Source organism: Populus euphratica, unplaced genomic scaffold (assembly GCF_000495115.2).
Source record: "Populus euphratica unplaced genomic scaffold, PopEup_1.0 scaffold821.1, whole genome shotgun sequence".
Lineage (NCBI taxonomy): Eukaryota > Viridiplantae > Streptophyta > Magnoliopsida > Malpighiales > Salicaceae > Populus > Populus euphratica.
Window position 1 is genome coordinate 77,798 of NW_011500678.1, and position 12,270 is coordinate 90,067.

General features: G+C 32.1%; 1 pseudogene; it reads right to left on the bottom strand.

The window, feature by feature from the left end:
* Window positions 1-590: 590 nt before the first annotated feature.
* Window positions 591-12,270, bottom strand: part of LOC105115946 (oxysterol-binding protein-related protein 1C-like) — a 23,574-nt pseudogene continuing 11,894 nt past the window's right edge.

The following is a 12,270-nucleotide window of genomic DNA, read 5'->3' on the forward strand; positions in this document are numbered from 1 at the left end:
AGTTTGAGATAAGGAATTTGTCAATCGAATGCATGTTTATCCATTGGAATGTGATCTTTCAAACATGTCCAAGGGGCAAGGAGGGAGAATGCTTTAAAAATAGACTAGAGAATACTCTCTCTCTCTCTCTCTATATATATATATATATATATATATTTTAAAGTTTAAGAAAAAAGTTTAAGTGTATTTTATATAAAATTATGGTGTTCACTAATTAAGTAGACAATTTTAAAACTATAGCCGATGCAAATCGCAGTTTTAACGACGTTTCATTACATTACCCATCAAGCATTCAAATCCAAGATGATAATATAAAAAATAAACCCGCTTCCTAATTGAAGTTAAAGAGTTAAGTTCACAGACCCGACATGGTGTTTTTATGGAATGTGAAAACCATCATTACATTTTTGTATACTGTATATGCCATTAATTCATCTATTTCAACTGTTCACTACATTCCTTTTGTGGTTGCTATGGCAGTCCATCCTTGCAGTATATATATTTGGAACAAATTTATTTATTTTTCTCTGTTTCCTTTGAAACAAATAATTTTTTTATAAAAAAAATAAATTTGGGAAAGAGGAAAACAAAGAATAGGGTAAATCAAACGGGAAAAAACGGCGGTGAGGTTTATGCTGCCAGTGAAAAATTTCTATCAGGATTCAGGACATGATTCCCAGTTGCCCTTTTCCTTGGCTTCCTAATAACCGTCGATATAGCAGTAATTAAGTTTGGCTGCCTTTCTCCTTCACTAACCGCCGAGGCTTCCAACCTCTCTCTTGCATCTTCCATGCCTGCGATCTTATGAAAAGAATTCCTATTATCCTCTAATTTACCAAACATATGCAGTAGAAGCATTATGAATCGTGTGCCAAAGACCAATTCATAGGTGCAAATACAGCAAGATCACTACTTCATGGCTGTATTTACATGTAGTTGCCTCTGCTTTAGTCGTAACTTTTCTTCTTTGGCCTTCGCGTACTCTCCATTCTCTAAGCATCTATGATCAGTTCTCAGCCTAGAATCTGCTGGTGGCAGCTTCTCCTGTTTATAAATTTTAAAGTCAGCAGCTATGAATGGAGGCTTTATCCTATACTGCAGAGGAGCACATGGCATTCTCGTAAAGAAAGATAACTAGCATTGTTAATGTCTTTTACCAATCTTTAGTCCTGGTGTTCGCTCATTCTGAGCGATGGTAAACCGTCAGATCGATTATATCTGGTTGGACACTTCGCTGGTTTACTCCGCTTCGAGAGAAAATGGGGCCCTGACCCGTTTATATTGCTTGAGCTATCATTCATTTTATTGTGCATGCTATCATCATATTTGCGAAACAAACTTGCCACTACCTTACCATTCTTATCCCGAACATCACCTTGTACCTATATTTGTCAAACCAGCCTAGGGTTCGATCCAGTTGAGGGTATGAGTTGCATGCATACTCAACCCTTGAGTCATTAGGTTAACCATGATTCATTTTAAAATGATATTATTTTATATAAACTTTTATAAAAATAAAATGATGTTGTTTTAAAATAATTTTTTTTAAAAAAAATATTAAAGTCAACCTATCAATCTCACTTAGTTTTAACTAGGTTCATCGGGTTGTGAATGATCTGTCATGTCAATCTTTAAAATAATTTGAAAACAAATCCAACTCTAGTTTGACTTTAAATCAACAGGTCATGTCAACCTATAAAGTTCAACGCTATGCTTGTACTTGTTAGGATTGTTGCCATTTATTTGAGATGTAGCTCTCCTAGTCCAAGAAGGTTGGTAGGAAAGACAAAGAAGCTCAACTAAAAGTGATCTAGAAGCAAGAAATGTCAACACCATCCATAGTTGAAGAGGGTTGTTGGAGTAGCTCAAAAGTTACAAGGTTGAAAAACAAGTTAGGTGGCTAGAATTGTTGAAAATGAGTAAGAGTTCGTGGCCATTAAAGCCTATAAACAGAGGTATTATTTAGAGAGAAAATAGGGGCAAAAGATAAAGCAACATGTGAGGAGAGAAAAAAAAAGAGTTATCAAAGGGTGCAACTGCAAGTGCAACAATGAGCAAATAAGAGCTAAGTGAGTTGATGATCCACCTCCTCCATGAATGTGTAAATGCATACCTTTTCTCTAGATTGCTCCTATGGATGTAGATAATTTATCAAACTATGTTAAATATTATGTTGTGCGTACTCAAACTCCAAGTAGCATTGATCTTAAACACCATGCGGTCCACAACAATTGGTATAAGAGCTTGGTGAATAATGGTGTTTGATCTATGCCTATAAATAAAAGTGGTTTATATATGTTTTTGGATATACTATTGTGTAGAGGTGATCAAGAGGAGAATTCTGGTGAAAACAACGTAAAATTATGACATGGGATATGGTCGCATGCGCCATTATGAGCCGAAGATAGAGGCTGCCTAAACATGCCAAATCGCCTTACACTCTACACACATCTTCTTCACTCAAATAGGCTGCCTTGACCTGAATACTAGACGACCCGACCCATATAAATGACTTAAACTAGAGGGTGATGCCATTATTATGTAAGCATGGCATTATCATGCACAATGGAATGCCACGTTAGTGAATAGTCATCATCCAATCATCTAACACATTATCATAATGGGTCCCTACAATCCATGTCAATAAGTCATGAGCTGAGCTGAACTAAAGCCAAGTAGCAAGCTAAGAATTAAGATTTAATGTGTGTGATCCTATACGTAACTTGATTTGAGATTGACTTTGGGATGTTTATTAGGCCAAAATAGTTTTGATCAAATCATGATGTCTAGAATGTGATTTGGATGATTTTAAACTTGTGTCCTTCTAATTTAATCGTCCTAGATGCAATGGTACAATCTGATTACTGAGACTTGAAATGAATATGGTCATGTTGAATTAATAAAAGAGATTGTCGGATGATGAGGCGTATAAAGCTCATCATGGTGATTGATAAAGATGATAAAGAAGAAGCCATACAAATTAGCCTAGTTATGCGTGTTGAATTGCTAAATATGAATTTTTAATTGCTTAAAGGGAAGGGAAAATTAGAATACTCTAGTCAATCATGTGGAACGTAGAAGATTAAAAGTGTGGAGTAAAAATTAACGAAGACCAATCATGATGAATCTAAAGTATTGGTAGTCTAGCCAAATGATGAGAAATCAAGTAGAAAAACAAGACATTCCAAATCACTTATAAAGAAAAGTCATGATAGAGCTAGAAAATAGTTGTATATACAAAGAGATAGTATAATGGATAAATATGGCTTAAGAAGTTCTAGCTATGAGATTGAGTTTTAAATGGGGCCGATGTGACCCCTCCAATATTTTCTAAGAACTTGCTTAGTTAAAGGATTATCCACACGATACTATTTTTATATATATAGCAATTTGTAATGAAACAATTGAAGACTAGCAAGTTGATGACACAAAGGAACATTTAGGTTTCTTATGTTCAAGGATATGATGGAGTAATGATTTCTCTAAAAGCTAGACTTTGTGACTGATTTTTTAAAGGTAGAACTGAAGGAGATCTTGATAATAAAAGAGAAATACAACAATACGAGAAAGATTAACACCATATTTTGACTTGAACAGGTGTTGTAATGGGATGAGTTGCTGTTAGACATAAGCGAGGAATAGGGAGAAATGCAAAATCTGGAAAAACAAATAATGATGAATGATGAAATGAAATATAAAACAAATAAATAAATATACTAATTAAGAAGTCAAACGAGAAAAATATGAAAGATATAAAAAGTGTGACTCCAATTATAAAGAAAAGAAAAAAGAAGGGGCCAATGTGTAATTAAGAATAATAGGGCTATAAATACCCAATTTCTTCCTCTTTCATGGTCGACTGAACACCAAAGAAAAAGGGGGAAAAATGCCAAATCTCCTAGAATTATACAAACCTAAGACCCTCAAGTAAAGAGGACACTTATTAACAAGGACTTTAATTAAAAAAAAAACAAGTGAATAAATTGAAGAAAAAGAGGGAAAAGGGTCGCTGCATGCAAGAGAGGAGAGACAAAAAATCTTCAACTAATTTGAAGAGAAATTCTGAAATTTCTCTAAGTATGGACACTGGACTTAATGGTGAAAAACACTTTAAGAATTAATTAAGAATTATGTACCAATTTTAGATTTTATAAATTAGGGTTTTTGAATGAAAATTTAGGGGAAGTATAGAAATTGTTAGAATAAAGCTAGTTGAGCTAACATAAGATGTCCTGAACATGAAAAACATACAAAATTGTTAAAGAACAATCATTAACTAAAAGGCTTGAGTGGCTAATGAGGATTGAATGGGGGAAGAAGGGAATTGTGAAATATCTGTTGTTAAACATTTATAGTATGTACATGATGTGAATAATAAGTGAATGAAGCAAGAGAAAAATTGACTAAAAAAACGGAACCCTTAGTTCCCTTAGGCCAAGTTTGGCCAAAAGTCAATTGAGGAGAGGGAAGAAGAATTCTAGTGTATTATATAACCTTGATACATGAATTAACTATGGTGGACAGCTCACTAATAGGGAAAAGTGTGAAAAAAATTGATAGCAGGAGACTTTGTGAGTGTAATGTATGTTATGTGAAGTGAAGATGAAATTATTAACCATAGGTATAACTCATGATTTTGGTATAGGAGAAAAACATAGAAAATAAATGTCATAGAAGAAAAAAAGAAGGAAGGTTAGCAAAAAACTCATATAGGAATCGTTGGTGAAATCTAGGTAGATTCATCACCCCTGTTCTAGAGATGATTCAGGCCTTAAAACGATAAAATTTAGAAAACATCTCTCATAAAAATTATAGTTGGTATTATACAACATAAATCAAGATTAGTCATTTAACAAGTAAAGTATTAAAGAGTGAAGAAGATAACAAATACAAAACATGTTAGTATCAAACATTAAAGTCCATATTAAGTTTACATTATACTTATTCTTACACCATTAGTGTAACCTTTTCACCTTGACATAATTAACTTAGCTAGACATAATGAAAGAAAGCAAAATAGATAAACAAAATAAGAACATAAAAGTTAACTAAGTAAAGGAAAGGAAATGAAAGGCATAAACTTAATATTAATGAAAACAAAGCATAAAAAATACAAAGAGAGAAAGGAAGAGCATGATCTTGATCTGGAAATCAAGATGCCTAAATGCATGGCAAATGCCTCCTTTTATAGGCCAAAAATGGGAACTATTGATTTGATGACTAATTGATAAGTGGGTGACCAACTTTTGACTTGGTGACAATCCTTATCTTCTCTTGTCTGCCCAAAACGTCATTGATAACGTCAAAATTGGAGCCAGTTGTAAACATGAAAGTTGTAGGCAATTGTCTCAGCTTTCTTGTGTAAAAATTTCAGCTCATTTGGACTTCTAGAACTCCAGATATGGCCAAAATACCGAACAGTGCTCGGGCTGGAAGACAGATTCGGGCTTCTTTGTTGTTGCTACAATTTGGACTTGATAATGGCCTTTTTAGATCTTGGGCTCCATATGAAAGTTGTAGGCCTATGTCTTACCTTTCTATCCATATAAATTTGACCTAAATCTGAGATATATAGCTCTAGATATGACCCAATTACCGAACAGTGTTCCGGTTTGGATTGCACCGACATCTCTTTTCTAAGTTTGGCCATCTCTTTATCCTTTCAATTTCAGTTCTTAAATTCATCAATCAATCCTTTCATTTATGTGATAGGCCTGCATTAAAAATAGATATTTACCATAAATTATAGGTATCTTATATTATTAGATACATTATTATAAAACATATTTTAGTTAAGGAGTTATTGATACTTCAAGTGCAAAATGATGATATAAAACCTTGATAAAAATGCACTTTTAAGTACTAATCAATTAGTTGATCTAGGTATGGGCAACTAATGACACTAATATAGATTATTAGTGTCGACTGTAATCTCCCTACATTTAGGGCAGGGTAGTAAGATAGGTGTACCTGATTAAAAAAATGAATAATAATCAAAAAAGAAAAAATCATAAGTGGGTTATGGAATGATAGGCTCTAGGTGTAGTAAAGGAATGGTTAAGTGTGGGTTTTTCAGGACAACTATCATTGTGTATTATTGAGTAAGTAATCATATATGTAGATACATATACTAGTGACTCTCCCTCATCTCTACTATATTTTCACTTTTAATATAATTCTTTTTATATTTTGATATTGCGGGTCCTTCATATTCATGTTAGGTGTCATAATCCATTTTTGAGTTATTCTATAAATTCACCTTTTCTCTTCTAAAAAATAAAAAAATATTCAAACTAAAAAAAATTAAAAAAAAAATAGTAGTGAGAAGAGGATGCCAGAGCGACCTGAAAATGGCTAGAATTTGGTTAAAGAGGTTGAAAAATACAAAGATTAAAATTTAACAGTATTTTATTGACTAATAAGAGTCTTATTGACAAAGACAATTCAATTTAATGAAGAAAAGTCCAAAATCAGATGTTTATGTACTCAATTAAATTTTATGGAGGGTTTGATTGTAAGAAAAATTGATTTTTTTAGTTAATTTAAGCTTTAATTAAAAGAAATTAAAGTTTTGGGGTCATATTATAATTTTTTAAGAGTTGATTTGATAAAATCAAAGGCTTAATTACATAAATATTGAAGTTTGATGACCAATTATGGACTTAATTAAAGAAATCCAAAACCAAGAACCAAATTGGAAAAGACATGTAAATAAAGAGGCTGTAATTAACTGAATCAGGGGCCAAATTAAAGAAATTGAAAGTTTATTGATCAACTGAGGGTCAAATTACTTAAATCAGAGACCAATGACTAAAGTAAAAAAGGTGGTCAACTTCAAGGCCGACGATTGAATTTGGCAAGGATGTAATTGAATTAATTTTTAAAATCAAAATTACAATTTAGAACTTGATTGAACAAATTATAAATTGAAAACTGATTTGGATTTTCATATGATTTTTCCACTATTTTCTTTTAAATGAAATGATGTATTTTGTCTAAAATGACGTTGTTTCATCCACTATTTCAAAAAAAAAAAAAGTAAAAAAAAGAGAGGAAAAAACCCCAAATGATGTTGTTTTGAATGACACCGTGGGTCTTCTTTTTCCTCTAGACAAGCACGGCAGACAAAGAAGAAGCTTTCATTCCCTTGCTTTTCTCTCCTCCCTCTTTCTCTAAAAACCTTAAAAAAACATCGACCAAGCCCCACCAGTTGACTTTGACCTGTGGCCTACCATGAGTTGAAAAATAGAGGGGCAACAAAAAAAGGCAAAAGAAAAGCAAGGGAGAATGAGAGAAAGAAAATAGAGAAAAAAAGAACAAAAAAACAAGGGAGAAAAAGAGAAAAAAATAGAGGAATATAGAGAACAAAAGAAAAGAAAAGAAGAACAAAGATAGAGAGGAGAGAATCGAGAGGAAAAAAGAAAGAAAGAGAAGACGCAGGGAATAATGTCTTTATAAGGGGAAGAAGAAGAAAACTTATAGCGGTTGCCACTAAGCTTCCCAGACACCACCTCCACCATTACTACCGCCACCGGCAAACACTGCCTTGAGCCACTCCAGGTAATCTTCTCCCCTTCTTTATCCCCTCTCCATTTGCATACAGATTGTGAGCAATTCATGTTCTGCAGCAAAATAAATAATAATTAGCTAGTTACCGTGTTGTGCATAGTAACCAATTAATTATAATTACCTAGCCATTTGTTCCTTTGGGCTGGATAGTGCAGCCTTGTAGAAAGTAGTTTTTTTGGTCAGTTCTGGCTTGATTTCATTTTGGGTCTATCTCGGTCTAGTTTTCTTTTAGGCCAAGTTCAGCCTATTAATCCAAAAAAATTCAGAAAAAAATCATTTTCAAAAACATTTGGATTTTCAAGTGTATTTTTTTATTATCAATTTTGCTTAATACTGAATTGTATTTTTATACCACAAAGATATGAATCTAGTATTAAAATCCTGGTTTTTATCAAAAAATTGCAAAATTATACAAAAAAAAAATCTTATTTCATGCATATGACCAAGTCTCTCAAAAGCTAATAAAAATCATATTGTATTTTCATACAGTAAAGAAATTTTTTTTTTAAATATGTTTTAGCATACATTTTAGCTTTAATATCAATTTATTAAAATCATAAGAACTTGACCAATATTTCAAAAAATCCAAAAAAATTATTTTTTTTCTTTTAATATCAGGGATTATGAACTTACACATAAGATGTACTTCTAATATTAAAATTACTTTTTTTTGTTGCCATTAGAATGATTAAGTTTTACCCGATAAGATAAAAACCTTTTACCAACCAACAATTAGAAAATATAACAAGATCTTAGTTTTTTTTATCAGATAATAAAACAAAGCAGCTTACCTTAGGTAAGATGTAGTTGGGGTGCTAATACATTCCCTCTATGCAACCATTCTAAATCCTTTTATATGAATTAGGAAATTAGCGTTTCTAGTTTATGTTGTATGAATTAGGAATGAAATGAATGCCAATGTATTTTGCCCTAAATAATTATATGACTCGAATTGTATTAGTATCTCTTTTATATAAAAGAAAATCTCTTGTGCTCTTTATGAAAACAATAGCGAAGAACTTTTCGAAGCATGTAAAGATGGAAAGAAAAGCTATTCTATAGGCACTTAATTGAAGTGGTACGAATGTCTATGATAAAAGTTGCTTATAATGAAAAACAAAGACACGTTATTTAAGAAGGTATGAATGAAGCTATTTTGAGTGAGCGGGTGCAGACAAAATGGTGAAAGACGTAGAAGCTCCAAACATGGAAATCAAGATGGATAATTACGAGGAGTGTACCATAACTTTCTCTTTCTATGTAAACAGTGTTAATGATCTCTCCTATAAATGCACATGATGGTAAAGGATCTTGAAGTCACTTTAAGACATCCTAGATGAAGAAGGATGCAACCGCCCTACACTAACAAGTGAAAACACTTTAAGAGAATGTGTGAGGGCTATAATATGAACCTAAGTTCAGATCACCTCAAAGCTGATGTTACAGTAGAATATGAGCGGACATTTGTATATGACACGACTAAAAGATTGATGTCTTCTCCCAAATGCAAGAGTGTCGAAGTAATAAATAAACCGGCAGGACCGGGGTCGAACCATAAGTAGGTTAAATGTATAAATTATGGACGATAATAATAACAATAACAACAACAATAAGAACAACAATAATAATAATAGTAGCAGCAACAGCAGTAGTAGTAGTAGTAGTAATAATAATAATAATAATAATAATAATAATAATAATAAAGAAAAAGAAGGAGAAGAAGAAGAAGATGATGAGAACTTCGAGATGGAATATTAATGTAAGGATTAAACAATGATAATAACAAATGTCAAGGTTAGAGGTTCCATTAATGGTATGTCAAACAAGTATAGTATAAACTCTTATTATTCAATTGGAAACCATACACAAAGGAGGTTCCAATCAGATTATAGATTGTTAACATGATTACATTAGTCATCTTATTCGATTAATGCTAATACTTGTAAATCTCGTCAAGCATTCATAATTATAACTTATGTTAACAACAAATCAAGTTCCTTTCATAACTCAGGTGTCGGTTATACCATACATTATGCGCTATGAAAGTGCCAAGCATTTGTTGTACCAAGTGTTATACAACATAAATCAAGATTAATCATTTAACAAGCAAAGTATTAAAGAGTGAACAAGATAACAAATACAAAACATGTTAGTATCAAACATTAAAGTCCATATTAAGTTTACACTATAGTTAGATAATTTGGACTTCTAAAACTCCAGATATGGGCCAAACACTAAACAGTGCTTGGACTGGAGGATAGATTCGGACCTCTTTGTTGTTGCTCCAATTTGGACTTGAAAATTACCTTTTTAGATCTTGGGCTCTATATGAAAGTTGTAGGCCTATGTCTTACCTTTCCATCCATATAAAGGAGACCTAAATATGAGATCTATAACTCCAGATATGACCCAATTACCGAACAGTGTTCCGGTTTGGATTGCACCGACATCTCTTCTCTAAGTTTGACCATCTCTTTATCCATGCAATTTAAGTTCTTCAAGTCATCAATCAATCCTTTCATTTATGTGATAGACCTGCATTAAAAATAGACATTTACCACAAATTATAGGTATCTTATATTATTAGATACATTATTATAAAACATATTTTAGTTAAGGAGTTATTGATACTTCAAGTGCAAAATGATGATATAAAACCATGATAAAAATGCACTTTTAAGTACTAATCACACCCCCCAACCAGCTTATTACTAGTCCCTAGTAATCAAATAGTCAATAGAGTAGTTATGATGAGTATAAAGATAAATGCTGAATTTACTTTCATGGATTTTCCCCTATGTTAAAGATCAATGAGCTATAAAACATTCGCTTTAAACAATAAGTGGATGACTTATATAGCATTAAGATGCAACTACGAGGTATAGGTAGAGTAGATGTATAGGTTTTGGGAATAAATTGACTCTTGTCAATATGGTAAGCTTGGTAATGACATTGTAATACTCATAGTATGAAGATAGATGTAGATTAACATTTAATGAGTTGCCCTCATGGTTAAATGTAGAGAGCTAGTTAGACTCTTAGGACTAAGAATGAGAGATTCACAGAGAAGTAAAATGTGGTTCTCGGGATGGAACAAAAGGTAAGCACAACTTTCGAATGAGTAGATTATTAGAAAAATGGTGAGCTTGTAATCACATTGTAATACTCAGTTAATTATTGTCACTCTCAAATGGGTTGTTTTAACCTTTATAAAAGGCTTGATAAATCATTCTGCATTGATTATGGTTGATAAGCTCGATAAGGAAATGTTGTGTGTGCTAGAAATAAACATTAACACTTTTTAGATGTAATGTGGGAGACCATCTAGTTGTGGTGATTCTTTGGTGTACGCAAATATGTGCTTTGGTGATTAAAAGGCTTGTAAGTATCTATAAACTTGGTAAAAAACACTTTCAAAATGAAAAGCTTGAAATAGCTGCAAGATGCAAACATATGCTAAAGAAGTTAAGAGGACATTTACCCCATATAAATGAAAAATAGGTTGATTGTTAGGATTATTTCCATTCATATAAGATGACAGCTCTCACAATCTAAGAACGTGGCTAGAGAGAGACAAAAAAGCTCCACAAAAAATGATCTAGAAGCAAGAAATAGAAACATCATATTTAATCAAAGAGGGTTGCTGGAGTAGATCAAAAGTCACAAGTTTGGCACAAGTTAAATGGCTATAATTGTTAATAATGAGCTAGAGTTGGTGTTTATTAAAGCCTATAAATAAAGACATCATTTGAAGAGAAAATAGGAGCAGAATAGAGAAAAACATACAAAGAGAAAAAAGAAAATGGTTGCTAAGGGCAACAACCTTGCTGCCTTATGCAAAAGCTATAAGTGCAACAATAAACAAATGGAAGTTAAGTGAGTTAATAATCCTCCTTCTCTATGAATGTATAAATATGTACCCCTTCTCTATCTCTAATAATATAGACTGTTCCCATGGATGTAGATTGACACGACCAAAAGATTGATGTCTTCTTCTAAGTGCAAGAGTGTCGAAGTAATAAATAACCCGGCAAGACCGGTATCGAACCACATGGAGGTTAATTATATAAATAATACAACAACAACAACAACAACAACAACAACAAGAATAATAATAATAATAATAATAATAATAATAATAATAATAATAGTAATACTAATAATACTAATAATAAACAAGAAGAAAAAGAAAAAAGAAGAAGAAGTTGAAAATCAATTCAATTCTCGACTATTAAAATAAAAAATTAATAGCAATTGATCTTTTACCATTGATTTGTATCACCTAACGTTTGTTTTGTGAGATCTTTTAATCTCGTTGCTGACTCCTGCTCTGCTCTGTCCTGTTCTGCTTTAATTTTCCATGTTCTAGGGATGATAAAAGTATAAAACCTAGAAGTAGTAATAAATGGGGGGGCTGCGGACCTCGCTTTTGGGCCGACATTTAGTTGGGCTTTAACCTTTTCTTTTAGCTGCGCTGGCCTTGGCAGTTGGACGTGATGAGTAAGGCGCTGTTTTGAATGTTTAATGAAATAAATTTAAAATTATTTTTTTTTTTGTTGATAATAAAATATTTTAAAAAAATAAAAAATTATTTTAATACATTTTCAAATAAAAATTATTTTAAAAAATAATTTCTACTACACTTCCAAACACCTCCTTAATTCAATTCATTTTAATATTGGAGAAAAGACTAGTATTGCA